Here is a 19,318-nt window from a genome sequence, read left to right as displayed (position 1 = left end):
CAGCAGACAGTGACCTGTCATTCAAGGCTCTGACAGCAGGACACACCCCTTCAGGAAGGAGATGGAGACGTCGACAAGAGCTGTCAATCTAAATGGCACACACAAACACACATTTCTTTTGGTGGGGAGTTTCCATGACTTCTATTGTCTTTATTCTAAGCAAATAATATTTTCTATCCCCTGTACCTGAACCTTTCTGCATTTCTGCATTTTCTTCAAGACATTATTTAGAATGTTTGAGAAGTTTTCCATTAGTTGGACACACACATAATCACAGGCAGGTTTGGGGAGTAACAGAATACATGTAACGGGATTACATATTTAAAATAAAAATACAAGTAACTGTATTCCACTACAGTTTAAATTTAAACAATTGGTATTTAGAATACGGTTACATTAAAAAAATATTTTGATTACTGAAGAGATTACTTTGCATTTTATTGTCATTTGTTTCATTTAATATTTAGTCCTTTCAGATGGAAAACATTTATACATATGAATGATGTGATCGAAAGTGCATTTGAGCAGCAGTGAAACATTTTCTTATGATGTGTTACATTCATACGAGCAGACAGAGAAGTTTGAATTACGTTTGGAGCAGAAGAATTATAAATAATTTAGCTTTATGCTAAATAAAATGGTTATTTCTAGCCATTTTACATGCACATGTTACCAAACACGATCATATTTTTATCAAGAAAATTCACGTTGGATCATAATTTTTTATTTTTTGTAGGACCTTTTAGGGCAACAATCGTATTCTTGACAATAATCTTTGTATTGTTTTCCTGTAAAAATATCTAAAAATCCTTAAAACAAGATTAATTTGGTTAATCTTGTTTTAGAAACAACACCGCATAAGATATTTAGGTTTTTCAGAGAATATATTTTTAACATGTGTATTTTGTCTTACTGTAGTTTTTATAGTCAAAACAAGTGAACAAATCTAAAAGTATTCCAAAGTATTTAGAATACGTTACTGACCTTGAGTAATCTAATTTTACAGCATGTATTTTGGATCTGTAGTGGAATACATTTCAAAAGTAACTCTCCCAACCCTGATCACAGGCAAGAGACACAGCAGTAGTCCCTCTGCAAAAGACCCCCTGCAAGTGAACCAAGTAAAAGAAGCTGTTGGCCTTAATATTCATTTAACGTCAGAATGTGTTTTCTGCTCAATATAAAGTGACAGGCATGGAGGCAGCTCTCATGCAGTCTATCTCTAATACACACACATGCACACACTTTCTCATCACACTGACACCTTAAAAGCATAAAATCACAGCTTGATAGAGCCATTGTGACCTCTAAACACACACGCATAAGTGTAACAACCATAAATGCAATGTATGTAATGCATAGGGGCAGGTGCGGATTAACAGACAGGCTTGCATAGGCTGCAGCCTGGGGGCCCCACGTGTGCAGGGGCCCCAGATTGGCCAGACTATTTATTTTTTTTATTTTAAATTTACTTCAGCGCAAACAAAAAAGACCCTCATTGGCCCATAAGAAACATAAAAAAAAAATAAACAGGTGATTGGATAGATGTGATTTGGGTCATAACTGTCCAATCAGCTGCTGGTCAAATCATGTCAATCATTTTCATTTACATCACTGTTATTGCTAGACGGCATAGCGGCAAAATGTCCAAAAGAAAGTACAATAGTGGAGCACAAAAACAGAAAATACAAAAGGTTAATAAGGAACAACGTGACCAAGATATACTGACAAATTGCCCGCTAAATTGACTGGATACTTCAAGATCTTCACACAGGAGCAGCTAATCTTCAGAAGAAATATGCTATGATTTAAGAGGATTTTGTGGATGAAATTGGACAATTTAGTCAATTTATCAAAGAAAATGAGGACACCTCAGCAAGGTCACTGCTGCAACTTATAAGAGCAAAGAAACTACAATCACTGTTTCCAAATGTTGATATAGCACTCCAGCTATTTATGACGCCAGCGGCGAGTGCTCTTTTTCAAAATTAAAACTAATAAAAAATAGACAGATCCACGATGGGCAGGGCTGGACTGGTAATCTGGCATACCGGGCATTTTCCCAGTGGGCCAACCAGGGGCGTAGCAAGCTTTTCAAAAGTGCAGGGAATGGATGTGGTTTGTTTATTAACAATAAAAATGATGAATACAATGACAGAAGGGTACAAAAAGTATAACATACAAGATATAAAAAGCTCCCCAATTAAGTGATGCAAGTTGTTGTTTTTTACATCCCCCCCAATCCATCCGTTTCTCTTGTGGAATTAAAATATTGTGATAATACCGTACCGTGATAAAAGCTCAATCAATTAACCGCAGCATGAAAATGTGATACCGGCACATGCCTAAAACACACACACATGGCCTCTCTTCTTTCATAGACCTCTTTCACAAACGGTAACATTCATTTCACCTGTGAATTTTCCTGTGCTCTCTCTGAAACTGATGCCTCCAGCAACTTCCTCTCCTAAACAAGGGTGCAGTGGTAAAGGAATAGGGTCAAACAGTTACAGCTGTGGCACTAGCAAACCTTAGTGAATATTGAAAAGTAATTTCATGAAATAAATGCAAACAATATCTAATGGTAATAGGCTACTGTTGTTTAATGTCAACATTTTCTAACTTTCACTTACAAGATTTCTCTTGAAAAAGGTGTCAATCTTCTCCTGCCTCTTTCTTTTCTGCATCTTAATGATTCTGCATGACAAAAAGACTGGTAAGCTTGATAGTGACATGGGTCTGACAGGAATGTGACTGAGACTGCTAAATTTTGCTTATTTGCGCCCTGAAAAGGGAGATATAAAAAAAAAAAAAACGCCCACACAAAGCTTTTTCTCTGGTGGTATAAATAATGTAACAATTTACTGTTTTTAAACATTAAATAATATACACTTTTCTTTCATAGTTCTTCAAAAGGTATGCAAACCATGTCATCATTTCTCACTTTTTTTCTCCTCAACAGGTACAATCAAACACAACAGGTAAGTATCCATAAAAATTATTCAGCTAATCAACAAACAATGCTCAAAATTTCAAAATCAATTACACTGGCAATAAACCCACTGCTTATACACTGCTTAACAATGGCAATTTGTCCCTCCTCGTCAATTCCCTGCCTTCATCACAGTTACTTTATACATTGCATGCCACATACATAACCGAATTTAGCTAGCTGCTGAACAATATCCCAATTAGCATTAGTCTAAAAAACTAAATATAATACCGAAAACACTCGACATGTCAACAAAACATAAACAGAACATCTTCCCAAACACATATCAAGCTTATTTAAAAAGCTCGAAAGCATAAACACTCATTCAAAGTACCTGGAAAAGGGAGATGCAAATAACCATAACGACTCGGTTACTAACGTAACCTCGGTTCCCTGAGAGGAGGGAACGAGTATTGCGTAAGTAGCTTACGCTATGGGAAAACTCAGTTTCTCGAGAAATATTGAAGTCTTCATGAAGTCTTTATGTAAGCTGCACAGCAGACAGCAATGAGCGAGGCAGCTCGGTCACTGGCTGTGCTGCGGCAACTTGCTCGAACCAATGGTGGGGCGACACTGCCCATTGGTCGCGCGCTTCGCGCTCGCACGCTCAGAGCCCGCCAAGATGGGCATGGCTAGGGCTATATATTAGGCGCCCCGTCATGAGAGTTCTTTAGGTTCAATCGACTGAAGCGAACTGACCAAGCACAAGCACGGCAGCTTACGCAATACTCGTTCCCTCCTCTCAGGGAACCGAGGTTACGTTAGTAACCGAGTCGTTCCCTCTCGAGAGGTCTCTCCTATTGCGTAAGTAGCTTACGCTATGGGAACACCATGCAAAACGCCGTGCGTGCTGACTTCGCTCTATAAAGCCAGAGACAGATGCCTGAGCCTTAAAGCAAAGTGATTATTCAACGAGCCGGCCAACGGCGAGCTATATAATGGGATAATACAGAGAGCCTTTGCCTCAAGGTGGCCCATGGTGGGGCGCTCATTGTAAAAACATAAGCACATATCTTATGTACTGATTTTTTTACTTACTGATATGCATAAAAAACCCTCTAAGTCAGTCAGAGACGGACCTTATAAGGGAGGAGATAATGCTCAGCAAATACATACTCCAGTTCATACTACAGTCAGGCTGATAGAATGTTGGAATGCCATGAGGGGACCTGTAGGTAATAAAACCTGATAAATGTCGAAGGCGAGGCCCAGCCTGCCGCCGCACAAATATCTTCAATGGGTATCCCACTCGACCACGGCCACGAGGAGGCCATGCTCCTCGTAGAGTGAGCTCTGACGCCTAAGGGGCATTGAAGGCCCTTGGCTTCATAAGCCAGCGCTATAGCATCCACTATCCAGCGCGATATTCTTTGCTTTGAATCTGCGAGACCTTTAGTGCAGCCGCCAAAGCATACGAATAATTGTTCCGTCTGTCTGAACAGGGCAGAACGTTCCAAATATACTCTGAGCGCCCTGACCGGGCAGAGTAAATTAGCGTCGCTTTGTCTGCTGGAGACGATAGGCTGCCAGAGATATAAACTGTACTCTGAAGGGTGTGGAGAGCACTTTAGGAATATACCCGTGCTTTGGCCTAAGGACAACTCTGCAGTCGTTAGGTCCAAATTCCAGGCAAGCAGCGTTGATGACAGCGTGTGCAGGTCAGCCCACTCTCTTGACTGAGGCGAGCCAGCAAGAGCACAGTTTTGAGCGAGAGCTGTTTAAGGTGCACGGTTCGGAGAGGTTCGAACGGGCACTCTTGAGTGCGTCCAGGACCGTGGCCAGGTCCCAGATCGGCACCGAGGGGGCGAGGAGGGTTCATCCTCCTAGCCTCTTAGGAAAAGAATGATTAGGTCGTTTTTCCCTAATGAGCGTCCCTTGTCAGGATTGTGTGACGCCGCTATGGCAGCCACATAGACTTTGAGCGTGGAGGGTGTGCGGCCCGCCTCCAGCTGCTCTTGCAAGAAGGCGAGTACACTTGGTATCTCGCGACGATTTGGGGTTCAAGCTCTGGGTATCACACCAGTCACTGAACACTTTCCACTTTTGGGCATATAAGCGCCAGTAGAGGCGCGACGCCTCAGTGATGGTTCTCAACACTCCACTGGGAGGTTCTCGGAACCCGTTGAGGGGCCATGCATGAAGGGCCCACAGATCGGGCGGGGATGAAGAATCATCCCGTTGGCCTGCCTGAGGAGGTCCAGCCTCAACGGAATCGGCCATGGGGCAGATTGCATCATCTGCATCAGTTCTGGAAACCACGTCTGGTTCTTCCAGAGTGGGGCTACCAGGAGCACTGCACATTTCACTTCCCTGATCCGACTGATGACCTGAGGTAGCATCGCGATCGGGAGAAAAGCATACAAGGGGCGGTTCGGCCAGACTTGGGCGAGCGCGTCCGTGCTTTTTGAGAAGAGGGCAGTGCGCATTTTCCCTGGAGGCGAAGAGGTCGACCTCTGCCTCGCCAAAGGTTTGCCATAACTACTGAGCCGTCAGGAGGTGGAGAGACCATTCCCCTGGGAGAACTTTGTCTCTGGACAGCATGTCCGCTCCCTGGTTCAGGACGCCTGGCACATGCGCTGCTCTCAGCGAGCGCAGGTTGTGCTGTGACCATAAGATGAGCTCCCTGGCCATAGAGTGCAGGGAGCTCGACCTGAGTCCACCCTGGCGATTTATATACGATACTACCATCATGTTGTCCGTTCGGACCAGGACGTGTTCGTTTTTCATGTACGGAAGCAGGGCTCTGAGAGCCAAGGCGACCGCTTTCATTTCCAGACAGTTTATATGTAGGCACGTTTCCGGGTTTGACCAAAAGCCGGAGACAGGCCTGCCCTCGTAAAGGGCCCCCCATCCTATTTTGGAGGCATCTGTCGTGATCATTTTTCTCCATGTGTTCACGCCCAGACTCACGCCGGTTTGATACCAGTCGACGGCTTTCCAGGGCGTCAGGGCTTTTATACAGCCGTGATTCACTCTGATTAAAAAGTGGCCCGAGCGCCACACGTGAGTGGGAACACGGCTCTTGAGCCAGCGTTGGACAGGACGCATGTGCAACAATCCTAGCTGGAGTACAGCTGATGCCGAGGCCATGAGACCGAGCATCCTTTGAAATCGTTTGACGGGGGCGTGCGTGCCCGCTCTGAATGATGTTGCAAGGCGCCGAATAGCGAGCGCGCTCTGATGAGAGGTGCGCCGTCATCTGCACTGAGTCTAGCACTATTCCCAGAAAAGAGATATTTTGGCTGGGGGATAGCATGCTCTTTGCAAAATTGATTCTCAGACCCAGGCATTCTAGATGGCTGACAATCCAAGATCTGTGCGTTGTTAACTGACTCTCTGATTGTGCTATGATTAGCCAATCGTCGAGTTAATTCAGTATTCGCACTCCCTGCTGTCTCGGGGGGAAAGTGCTGCGTCCATACATTTCGTGAATGTACGGGGGGCCAATGATAGGCCGAATGGTAGTACTGTGTACTGGTATGACTGTCCCTCGAAAGCGAATCTCAGATAAGGCCTGTGATGAGGCGCTATCGGGATGTGAAAGTAAGCGTCTTTCAAATCCACTGATAGGAACCAATCCCCGGGGCGAACTTGCGCGAGGATATGTTTGGTCGTTAACATTCTGAACGAGCGAATCATTAATGCTTTGTTCAGATGTCTGAGATCTAGGATGGGGCGGAGGCCATCGTCCTTTTCGGACGAGAAAATAGCGGCTGTAAAAACCCGCCTAGCTCATAGAGGGAGGGACAGTTTCTATAGCCCTTCTCTATCAGTTTGAGCACCTCGGTGAGTAGAACATGTGAAACATCTTTCCTCACTTTCGTCTCGACCACCGCTGAAAAGCGGGGTGGTCTGCTAGCTGAATTGAAGCGAGTAACCGTGTTTTATTATGTTCAAAACCCATTTCGGTATGTCGGGATTTTTCCCAGGCTTTTGCTCGCACAGATATGGGCTGAATGCTGGCTGGGGGCGTGTCGCAGTGACGTATGGGCCCCACCGGCGAATCGCCTTGTGCTAACACTGAGCTTACAGCTCTCAGAAGCGCGGGCGCGCGCTGAGCAGCTTTGTTGAGTGCCGAGTGCAGGGGTGCGTGTGATATTACAGGCACGCGTGCTATCTCCGTAATGCTCGCAGCATGAGCTGGAGAAATGTTTGAAACTGTATCGACAGTGTTTACGGGTGGGGGTGCATACATTGTAATAGGCACGCGCGCCACTTTCATAAAGCTTCCGCTCTTAGCGGGAGTTTCTTAGCTCGGCGTCGCATCTGTGATGCTCGCGGCATGAGCCAGAGAACTGTTTGAAACTGTATGGGCAGCTTATGGGTGGGGGTGCATATACTGTAGTAGGCACGCGCGCCACTTTCATAAAGCCTCCGGCTCATGGCGGGGGTTTCTGGCCATGCATACAGTGTTTGTGTGTAGGGGTGCATGCATGACAGCAGGCACGCGCGCTACCTTTATTGTATTTCCCGCTTTTACTGGGGAAGTGTTGATAACTGTGGGAACAGTGCTTGTGTGTAGTGGTGCATACATGACAATAGGCACACGATCTACATTTATGGGGCGTCCAGCTGGAGCTGGGGAAGTATTCGACACTGTTTGGACAGTATTGATATGTGGGAATGCGCACTTTAGTGTGGACACGTGACCCCTTAGTGACACAAGCAGAAAATTACTCTTTTTGTGATTTTTGTGTGTCGCCGTTAAAACGGTGTTTGATTGCAGGTGAGCGAGTTCTGTGACTGGCCCATTGACTGCTGTACAGACATTTCCAGCCGCCTGTAAGGGGACTGGGTAATGTTTTACACGTTTTGGAGAGAGTGGTCCGGCTTTTGCGAGACACGCACTCTCTCTTTTTCTTCCTATGGCTAGGAAGACTTACGAGGCTCCGGGTTCAGCACGATCTTGGGCCGAGGTCCCCGTCGCTCAGGCGGCTGCTTTCGGTTAGCGGAATGCGAGCGGCGTCGAGCGTCTGTTTCAAGATAGGATGCGGACGATCTCCAAGTCCATGCTGGTGCCCGTGCTCGTGTCCGCTAATGTCGACGGCGCGGGGTCGAAGGCCGAGCCCGGCCAGTCGTCGGATGCAGCGTAAATGGAAAGGCTGTCATCCTTTTCACCGTCATCCCCTGACGCGCCGAACGAGACGAGACCCACCGCTCTGTTGGAGGGTTGCTGGTCCGCCTGCGTGAAATGGACTGGCGGCGGGGAGTTCTCGGGTAGTGGTGAAGCACGCGGGGACTGGCCCGGCGTGACATCACTGAAGTCCGCGTGCTCTGGCGGCCTCTGTGAGCGGCGCTTTTTCTTGCGCGGCTCGAACAGAGGGGACGGCAGCACGGTGGTAGCAGGCTCGTTCGCGGCGAAGGCGGTGAAGCGAGCGCGCAGCTCGGTGAGGCCCAGGGAGTCACATTCGGGGCATCCGCCTCGAGTGAGAGCAGCTTCTGCGTGGTCGGGTCCCAGGCAGCAAGTGCAGATAATGTGACGGTCCCCGTCAGGAAGAAGGCCTCTGCACGAGGCGCAGGTGGAAGGCATTTGGAACAACGCCTCGAAATTGCTCTTTTACTAAAATACAAAAAGCGTCGCAGAGGCGAACACTTGCAAAGTAGCTTAGCAAAAGGATATCAGGGTGATGCACGCCGGATGGCGTAGCAGAAGGCTTTGAAGGCGGCTGAAGGCGCCGGCGTCCTCGTAGCAGTCCTGCTGTAGGCTTGTCGACGGCGGGCGAAAAGACTCCAATAATCCGGAGGATCCAGCGAAGAGAAGGTCTTTGCTGAAGGAGATTAAATCTAAAGAACTCTCATGACGGGGCGCCTAATGTATAGCCCTAGCCACGGCCATCTTGGCAGGCTCTGAGCGCGCGAGCGCGAAGCGTGCGCCCATTGGTCGCGCGTTCAGAGTTGCCCCGCCATTGGTTTGAGCAAGTTGCCGCAGCACAGCCAATGACCGAGCTGCCTCGCTCATTGCTGTCTGATGTGCAGCTGCAATGCGTTTTACATAAAGACTTCAATATTTCTCGAGAAACAGAGTTTTCCCATAGCGTAAGCTACTTACGCAATAGGAGAGACCTCTCGAGAGGGAACCATAAGTTCCCGCCTCCTCAGCATGAGCTAACCGATAAATCTAACACACCAAGAGAGGCGGGACTTAAGGTAGAACAGCCAATCATCAGCCGGTCACACTCAAAGCCGGTGTCATGTTTGAGAGGGAGGGGGAGAGGAGGCAGCCGCAGCGAGCGCAGACACAGAGCGGCCAGAGACACAGAGGAGCGGCTGTAGTAAGGCATTTGTGCAAAACTGCAGAAAAAGTGTGGGTGTTGAACCCTCTCATCGGGAAAAGTGTGGGTGTTAAAACACTTTGGGGCCAATCAGGGGCGTACTGGCCATCGGGAGAACCTAGCGGGCCAGTGGGTCGGCCGCGAAATGTTCCGAATGGGCCGCGATAAGCTAAAATGAGCTGCCGCTATGCAGAACGGACAACAAAACGGCACCGCAATATGCAGAAAAGGACAGCGAACCCCTGTATCAATAATGATGTTGTAATTTTAGTAGTAGCTCAGTCTCTTTCGCTTTCTCGCTCTATGATAGGTCGTTTCTTCACGCTGTTCAGTGCAGCTTACCTGAATAGTGAGGACTTGCCCTCTCAAGCGGTGACAGCAAGCTCTCTTCACTATTTACCTGGACAGAACTTCATCTTTCATGAGTGTATATTTTATTTTCTGATTTTTAGTGCTGGAGATATACTGCACTTCACGTTACTATCCGGTGGTACCGCGCTAAGGTAACTGTTGCCCCATAACCTATATCATTTTTTTATTCGTCTGCCATCACATGGTTATTTCCAGTGATAACTTATTGCGGGTCTTGCGGGTCATACGGTGCTATACATTCACAATTTACTATTTTCGGTTCTATCCGAATAGTCCAAGTTTTTAAGGATTATCTTGGCTGTCTGCCTTGGATTAGGGAGGAGAGTTAATCAAATTTGCATTCCTGTTAACTAACATACAACTAGGGATGCACCTGGATCTGTATCGGCTCCGATACTGACGTTTTTAAACGGATCGGGTATCGGTCAGACGAGCCCGATCCAAATCCGATACTGTGTGTTTGTCATGTTCGTTACGGTCAAGCTCAAAAAAATTACAAAAGAACCATTAAAACACAAAGTAGTTAATATGACTCGTGCATTTTATTCAAAGCTAATTGAAGATGTGCAATAGCTCTGTGAATCACAAAAAGCTGTTTAATAAGCAAATATATAAAATGCATGCGCAGTGCCAGCGCGTTATTGAACCGCGCAGCTCAGTTTACACACACACATACGTGCACCTATTTTTTGTCTTCTTGTGGTTTGCAATCTTTGAGCACTACTCACGAACATCTAAGATATAGATGCTCAATAGTTTGGTTCACTTATATGCATTTAGAACAGCACTGGAGGTGCTTTTTTACCAGAATTTGAATAAGAAGCCAATTAAACTACTGTGAACTTGCCTACAAACAGACACATACAACACTTCCTGTAAAGTTCAGAATGTCAAAATAAAAGTGTGAGGCTTTAACAGTTAAAGGTGTCATGGAGAGACTCACAGAGACAGAGATATGAATGCAGTATCAGGAATTATTGAACAGATAATTGAAACAGTGATGTAAACATTGTGAGTAAATCAAGTTGAGCAGAGTGTCAAACAGCAGGTGAGTAATATCCAAACAGGGTATAGACACGATGAACAGATAACTCACAACAGTCTTATGATACTTGAAGGCAATAATGAAGACACAGGTATGTCTGACATGGTAGAAATGTCTGGAGTCTCAGAGATACTATCGATGAGAACAGACAAAGTGTGTGTGTGAAAGCGGTATATATGCAGTCCTTGATTAGACACTAATGATATGCAGGTGCGTGTAATCAAAACTCAGGGGAGAGTGGTGGATCCGTGACAAAAGGTGCATGATTGAGATATTACTATTATAATATATTATTATCATTTGCTTACAAATGATAATATTTAAATTGAATGGGTTCCAAAAAATAACTGTGAGAATGAAAAGTGAGCGGATTTCTTACAACTAAATTGAACAAAAAGAGATCTGAATCCTTAAAAGTCCAGATAGAAGTTGGAAAAAATGGTTTCTTTTCTACTGATGACTTATACTGGAATTACTGTTAATTTTGCTGCTACATTATCCAGTATACTAGTTTACAATAAAGTTTTTCTTAATAAGCTATACATTTATATTGAAATAACGTGTAGTTAGAGGTTTGTGTTTCTTTACATATTAAAGAATACTCCCAATTAGTTCCACACAATAATGTAAAGATATTCTAAACTGACTATGCAAATAAAACACACTGGTATCGGATCGGGAGATACGGAGATTTCCGATATCGGCATCGGTGCATCCCTACATACAACTCGTTTTTGTTGCCACTCTGTGGACATTTCACCCTGAAACTAGAGCTCACATATGCTAATTTGTCCAACAGCACTTCCAGTTTCAGCCACTGGGGGCAGTGATTTGAAATTCTGTATCTCCACTTTTTAGCAACAAATCTTTCAACCTACTGTTGCTGAATGCGGTGTGATCAGTCTGTTAGATTTGCCTAAAGACTTTATATTTAAGTCAAGTCAAGTCATTTTTATTTGTATAGTGCCTTTCACAACACTGTAATCATTTACACTGGAATCACAATGAGAGGGAACTGGAAAGATGAATGTTGGTTTTTCATGCACAGCCAGCAGTTTGTAAACTTTTCAAATGACAGAAATCCAAAAGATGAACACAAAACATCACAGCAGAGCAGAAACAGGGAAACGATTGTGCTAGATCACCCAAAATAACACTTTCTATTAGCACCACTATTTATATTTATACAATAAGAATTTACGAGACATTTTGTCTCTCTCACACAAAGTACACACAACAATTACTGCATCCAAAATACATCACTGTATCAAAGCTCTAAAAATATCCAGTCCCAATGCTCAAGACCAAACTATAGGTAAAAAGCAGCCTCCCACTCACATTAGATCCTAGAAAGTGTGTGTGTGTGTGTGTGTGTGTGTGTGTGTGTGTGTGTGTGTGTGTGTGTGTGTGTGTGTGTGTGTGTGTGTGTGTGTGCGCGCGTGTGTGCGTGGGTGCGCGTGGGTGCGCACGGGTTTGGGTGGTTTAGGAGGACTTTTTTTAGGTTACAAACTGGTAATTACAAGGTTATTTTGTTATAAATGTGGTTTATGAGGATATTTCTAGTGTCCCCATAATTCAAATCACATAATATTTTTTTATATATATATATATATATATATATAAATATAAAGACAGTTTTTGTGAGGGTTAGGCTTAAGGGTAGGGGATAGAATCTATAGTTTGTACAGTATTAAAATCATTACTCTAAATGAGTCCCAGGGGAATGACCAACTACCTTACAGCCACGAAATCCACTTTCCACGAGTTACTTTCCTCCTGTCCAACTCCCTCTCTTTTGCTTTTTCACATCACCTTCTTAAAGAGCAGCTTCCCCAACACCTGCTCAACAGTGCCCTGACACACTTACAGTCCAGAAACATACACACCCATACAACACCACACACCAAACTACACAACTGTAGCACAGTACACACTCTCAGACCTGATCAAATCATTCCGAAACCAAACACATCCTACACTTGCAAAAAAAAGGATGCTGTTACCATACTTTTGGAATGGTACCATGGTAATACCATGGAATTCTTTGAGGTATATTGGTACTCCAATATTTATATACTAGTGTATATAAATGTGGTAATAATTCATGTGGTAATCTTGGCATATACAGGGACACCAAAAAGTATTTGGAAACTTAAGCCATACTTAAAAAATTTGATAAAAAAACATTAAAAAAATAAAATCAAGTGATGCTAAACCTTTTCTCAGAACTAACTGGACTTTTCTGTGCAATTTTCTGCAATTACGTTTAACCAACTGGTCCCAAAGGGATTTTTAGTGGATATATGAAGTCAGCTCTTCAAGTTCTACTAGGTCTCCTAGCAGAGTAACCACATGTGTAGTTCAACATTCAAAAATGTATGTCTACAAGTCCAAATACTGTATATCAAAAGTACCATGGTATTACCATCTGATACAATCACTGTACTGTGTTACCAAGAAGCTCTCAAAAACCTGGAGACAGATATCCATTAGCATTCCCATTCATTACAATGGCATCTGCTTGGCTACCACAAGGTTCCTCAGAAGTACGCTGACACTGTGGTCTGACATCTTTGCCTATGGGCACTCAGTTCTGGGATCAGATGGGGAACAAAATAAGTCCATCTCACACTTTTCATAGCCCTTTAAAAACAATCTGTTCCTGGAAAAACATACTATACTATACTATACTATACATACTATACCGTACTATAATATCATGACATAAGTGCGATTTAAATATTCCTGGTAAAAAAAAAAACATATTCTTCAGAAAACACAGCTACATTTGAATGGCTGTCAATTGACAGCTTTTTGTCTTCATAGGGTGTAGTTCCAGCATCTTAGCTGGTTAACAGATCCCTGTTAGCACCTGCTAACCAGCTAATTCCTGTCCCCCTGCATGATACCGCCACAGTACTTTTTTTGCAAAGTACTATTTGGTAGTGCTTCCTCACTAAAATCTCCACTTTCATTGACCAAACCCACTGAACGCTCAAACTACACATTAGACCAAACAATCACAATGAAGGCAGAGTAGGGAACAGAGTGAGGCAACAGAGTGGGTCAATATTTACTATTCCAGCAATATAGCGATTCAGCCCTGTTGTTTTTGAACTTTAGTGAGACCCTACAGTGCCAGAGGGCACAGAGACGGTTTAGTGCACCACAGAAGTCACTGTACATGCCAGCAGTTAGAGAATTATACACGGCTGTCGTCAGTTCCTCATCAAGTCACACATGATCTGGTATGTGTTTGTTAGCATTTTTAACCCGCATGCGTTTGCATCACACACACCTGATGGATTGCATGTTTAAAGCGGATCTGCTGTGGCCCCTGGCCTGGCATACACTGCAAATCCCACAAACATTTCACAGTAAGCGATCCTATTCTAGAATTTCAAAAGTCAAGCCAGGGCAAACCTCAAAATATCAATACTGCTTCATGCAGCCTTTTTCCTACGCAAACCATCACTGTTTGTTTTTCTTCAATTCTCAAGACTAACGCAGATCATCTTTACCAGCCTATGAGCGCTCCCCTTACTGACCACAATGGTTGACATGGTAACCACGTTTCCTGGCCTCTGTGCCATGGTTCTGGTGACTGCAGGCGCCATGGCGGCGCAGGGTAACCAAAGGGGGGAAAAGGGAGTAGAGAAGTGATGTGTTTGTAGAAGAGTTAGAGGAACAATATTAGTATAGGCAGACAGGGAACTCATGGAGAGACAAGAATTTGCTTGAATACAGGGTGTACTTCACCGTGCCATCCAATAATATCTCTACATTTGGAAAACATACATCAGTCACCCAAAGGGAGGAGACAGAGAGAGAGAAAGCAGGGGGGAAAAAAGAGACATGTTTCTTTAATACATCTTATCTTGCCGGTTATAAATGTGTTACAATGTGGTTCCACTACCTTGTATTGTGTGATATTCTCCCCTGCCATACCAGTTTAAATTTATGAATTTTTCATAGCAGACTGACTGTTCATAAGCCCAAAATGACAAGTTTTAATGAGACATAAATTACCCATTCGAGTGGTTGGGGTGTCAATGTTCAAAAAGAGCTATTTAGAGATCTGCAGAACAGATTGTCATACACTGCCATCTAGTGGTCAAAACCTTTTAGGTATTCAAAAGACTGCTTTAAACATGGAAATGTTTGGAATGGAATACTAGCTAGCTACTTACTGAATACTGCCAGTGACTACACACTGAACTGTATACATTGTATACTGCCTAATACCTTTTATAAATACTAACTGAAACAGAAGCCATTATTATTTGTCTTGATGGTTTGTTAGTATGCTACATTGTTATATTACGTCACATTAACTTATAACGTTATCATGTTTAATTCAGTGAGTGCCATCCAGTTATCATCTCGAAAATAAAAACTTTTGTGTAAAAATGTCAGTACGGTCAAATAATGAGTCAAGAAAGAGAAGTTAAAAATCGCAGCTGATATTACTTGCGGTTTGTACTTAAAGGTGCACTCAGTAATTTTTTTCTGATTAAAAAAGTTTTACTACTAAATAAATTAAGTCATTTTAAAATATATGTATAAAAACATGACCACTCACATAAGCAGACTCATATCAGTAACCTTTTGTAGTTTTATTCTACATGGAGAGGGTCCCCTCATGGGGGCAGCCATGTTAGTATCACATGACCAATTGAATACTACTCGTTTAATCTCAGTAACCTTTCTGTTATTGGACAATTGAACTCTTGTATTAAATAACTCATGACTGACAACTAATAATGAACTTCTACAATGGCATCGGAAACTGATAACTATGGTGTTTGCATTGCATTGTGGGATACATTTGGGATATGTTTGCTGTATACTGCTCATTATAAACAGCATACATGCTATATACTGCAACAATAGTAAGTGTTTATGACTCAAGTCATACACAGTCACAACCTTCATTCAACAAAAACTGACCCCGTAGCCTCCACCTGTGCAGGCTTTGCCACTAGCATGTCAAATTCTGTTTAAACAGAAGCTAAACAAAACATAGCTACACTCATAATACCCAGCCTAAGTCTCAGTGCTCCAAAGTGGCGTGTGCCAAGCAAGCAGGGGAGGATGACGTGGAGTGACTTTTCTGACGTCAGCAACATCTCAGTGTTGTAAGTCCAGTGTAAATGTTTGCTCCGCAAGCATTCTCCAACCTCCATTTCAGTGTTTCCAACCACCAAATATTCTTTCCACTGTGCTCACATCAAAACAAATTACATTTCTTCAAAGAACACAATTTCAAAACAATGTAATTTAATGTGTATTTCTATCTTAATGGTCAATGTGAGCACACTTAAGAACTTCCTAAATGTAATACATTGGCATTTTGCTGATAAACAGGGTCCTTTTGCACAATTGTGAAGCAGTTTAGATTTACATTTGGCAGATGCTTTTATCCAAAGCAACTTACAGTGCACGTATTACAGGGACAATCCCCCCAGAGCAACCTGGAGATAAGTGCCTTGCTCAAGGACACAATGGAAATGTGTGACATTTTTGAAACAGAAAATCAAAAAGAAAAAAGGTTAAAGTGGGCAAAGAAACAGACACTGGAACACAGAGTTATGGATCTTAAACCAATTGAGCTTTAGTGGGATCAGCTAGACTGTAAGGTGTGTGAGAAGTGCCTGACAAGACAGCCACATCTATGACAAGTGCTACAGGAAGTGTGGGGTGAAATGTCACCCGAATATCTGGACAAACTGACACATAGAATGTCAAGGATCTACAAAGCTGTCATTGCTGCACGTGGATGATCTTTTTGATGAGAACTCTTGGAAGTAGTTTCAGAAGTTCTGAACATTTTCTTTCCATAAGAGCAAAATCTGTACATTATTCCAAACATTTGACCACCAGTCTAATATATATATATATATATATATATACATACATACATATATATACACATATACACACACACACACACAGGTTGGGTAGTGGCGGATTGACACTCCTGACTGCCCCCGAGTCAGACTAACCAGTATCTATAAAAGGATTAATAAAATCCTCATCCATTAATAAACAACTGTGATTGGCCCATCCTATCCAACACTGAAAAATGGAACATGTACCACGTGACAGCACCATCTATGCCTGATCTGATAGCAGTCTGGACCTCTGGATAATAATTTACACTTGATTAATGATCCTGAAAATCTTTATAAACCATTAAATTAAAAACATACCTTAGACATTTTTTAAAAATACCGTAGCGTTGTGCCCCTGGGAACGTACCCATTTGCCCATATGGTTAATCCGGCCCTAGGGTTGGGGAGTAACGAAATACATATAAGGGAATTTAGAATACAAAATATTAGTAACTGTATTCCACTACAGTTAAAATTTAAATAGTTTCAGAATACAGTTACATTCAAAAAGTATTTTGATTAATGAAGAGATTACTTTGTATTGTATTGTCATTTGTTTCATTTAATATTTAGTCCTTTCAGATAGAAAACATTTATACATATACAAATTATGAAATCCAAAGTGCATTTGAACAGCAGTGAAACACATTCTTATGACGTGTTACATTCATACAAGCAGTCTGAAGTAAGTTTGGAGCAGAAGAAATTATAATAAATCTGGTAAATAAATAAATTGCATTTGAACATTTAGCTTTATGCCTGTTACGATCCCTTGTTGTCTGCCCTGTGTTCTCTGTCTCACTTGTCACGTTTCCTTGTTGTCTTCTCCATGTTTTCCGTTTCACCCGTCACAGATCCCGTTCCATGTCACGATTTCCCTGTTGTCCGCCCTGAGTCTCACTGTCCGTGTGTGATAAACTACACTTCTCTTCATTCCCGATCCTCTTCACTGCAGCCTTGGTGTTATTGTCCGCACCTGTTTGTTATTTTGTCATTATCGTGTCTGTTTATTTAAACCCCGCTGTTTTCCCTTTCCTTTGTCGATTGTTAACGTTTCATGTTTATTCCTATGACCTCTCGCTGTTCTCTCTCTGTTTCCCTAGTTCGTTCGAGGATACCCCAGCCCTTAGTGGATGTTCGCTGTTCGCTGTTTGTCCTACCTGCTGTGCGTTATTTTGTGTTTGAGTTTGTTCCCATCGTGGACTTTTCATTTGTTCCTGTGTTTTGTTTATTTATCATTGCTAATAAAGCCACACGTAGATCCAACCTCCTGCCTGCCTTCTGATTTCCCCACATTCATAACAGAACGATCGACCCAAGATGGATCTAGCGGTGCAATGTGCAAATTACCAACTGCTCTGCCTAAAGCAAGGGGACCGACCAGTAGAAGACCACATCCGCGACTTCCTCGTTCTGGCGAGCGTTTCGGACTTCCCTGACTCCTCCCTTGTGGTCTTTTTCAGGGACAACCTGAGTGACTGGCTAAAGGAGCGGTTGCCACCGGCAACACACTACTGGAAGCTCCGCGACTTCATGGAGGCGACTTTACTGGTCTGCGGCTCACCGTTCACTGTGGGCGTCACTGAGGAGGACCCTACCTCTCCTCCCTCAGTGGTGACTCTCCAGTCGCCCATGGCACTTCCTGTCATGCCAGCCCCATCCGTCAGCGAGCTCACCCCCCACGCCAGTCACTTTCCACGAGCCAGCGCGGTCCACTTCGTCTGCCTGGAGGAGGAAGAGAAGACGGGCTTCCGCCTCCCGGCCCACGCCTGCCCCGGTCTGCGAGCCTGAGCCCTCGTCAGCCACGGTCAGCGAGCCTGAGCCCTCGTCAGCCACGGTCAACGATCCTGAGCCCTCGTCAGCCACGGTCAGCAAGCCTGAGCCCTCGTCAGCCACGGTCAACGAGCCTGAGCCCTCGTCAGCCACGGTCAGCGAGCCAGAGCCATTAGCTCCCGATGTCTGTGGGCCAGTGCCTGTCGCCTCAGTCGTCAGTGAGCCAGCGCCTGTTGCCTCGACCCCTTCCCTGAGCCAGCGCCAGTGGTCTCGACCGTCCCAGTGCCAGTAGCCATGACCGTCCAAGAGCCAGCGCCAGTAGCCATGACCGTCCAAAAGCCAGCGCCAGTGGTCGTGCCCATCCAAGAGTCAGCGCCTCTCGAGCCTCCCAGGGCTCCTCCTCTCGAGCCTCCCGAGCCTTCTAGGGCTCCGCCTCTCAAGTCTCTCGAGCCACCCAGGGCTCCGCCTCTCGAGCCTTCCAGGGCTCCGCCCCCGAGCCTCCTGCGGCTCCGCCTCCCGAACATCCTGAGCCTTCCACTGCTCCGCCCCTCGAGCCTGCCAGGGCTCCGCCCCTCGAGCCTTCCTTCGGCTCTGCCCCAGAGACTCCAGAGCCTTCTAGGGCTCCACCTCTAGAGCATCCTACGGCGCCACCTCCCTCGGCTCAGCCTTCAGAGCCTTCCAGGTCTCCGCCTCTGAAACCTCCTGTGGCGTCACCTCCCTCGGCTCCACCTCCAGAGCCTTCCAGGCCTCCGCCTTTAGAGCCGCCTACGGCGCCACCTCCTATGGCTCCACCTCCAAGCCTCCAGAACCTTCTAGGGCTCCGCCTCTAGAGCATCCTACGGCGCCACCTCCCTCGGCTCAGCCTTCAGAGCCTTCCAGGTCTCCGCCTCTGAAACCTCCTATGGCGCCACCTCCCTCGGCTCCACCTCCAGAGCCTTCCAGGCCTCCGCCTTTAGAGCCGCCTACGGTG

Source organism: Xyrauchen texanus, chromosome 20 (assembly GCF_025860055.1).
Source record: "Xyrauchen texanus isolate HMW12.3.18 chromosome 20, RBS_HiC_50CHRs, whole genome shotgun sequence".
Taxonomy (NCBI): domain Eukaryota; kingdom Metazoa; phylum Chordata; class Actinopteri; order Cypriniformes; family Catostomidae; genus Xyrauchen; species Xyrauchen texanus.
Note: the sequence above shows the minus strand (reverse complement) of the source record.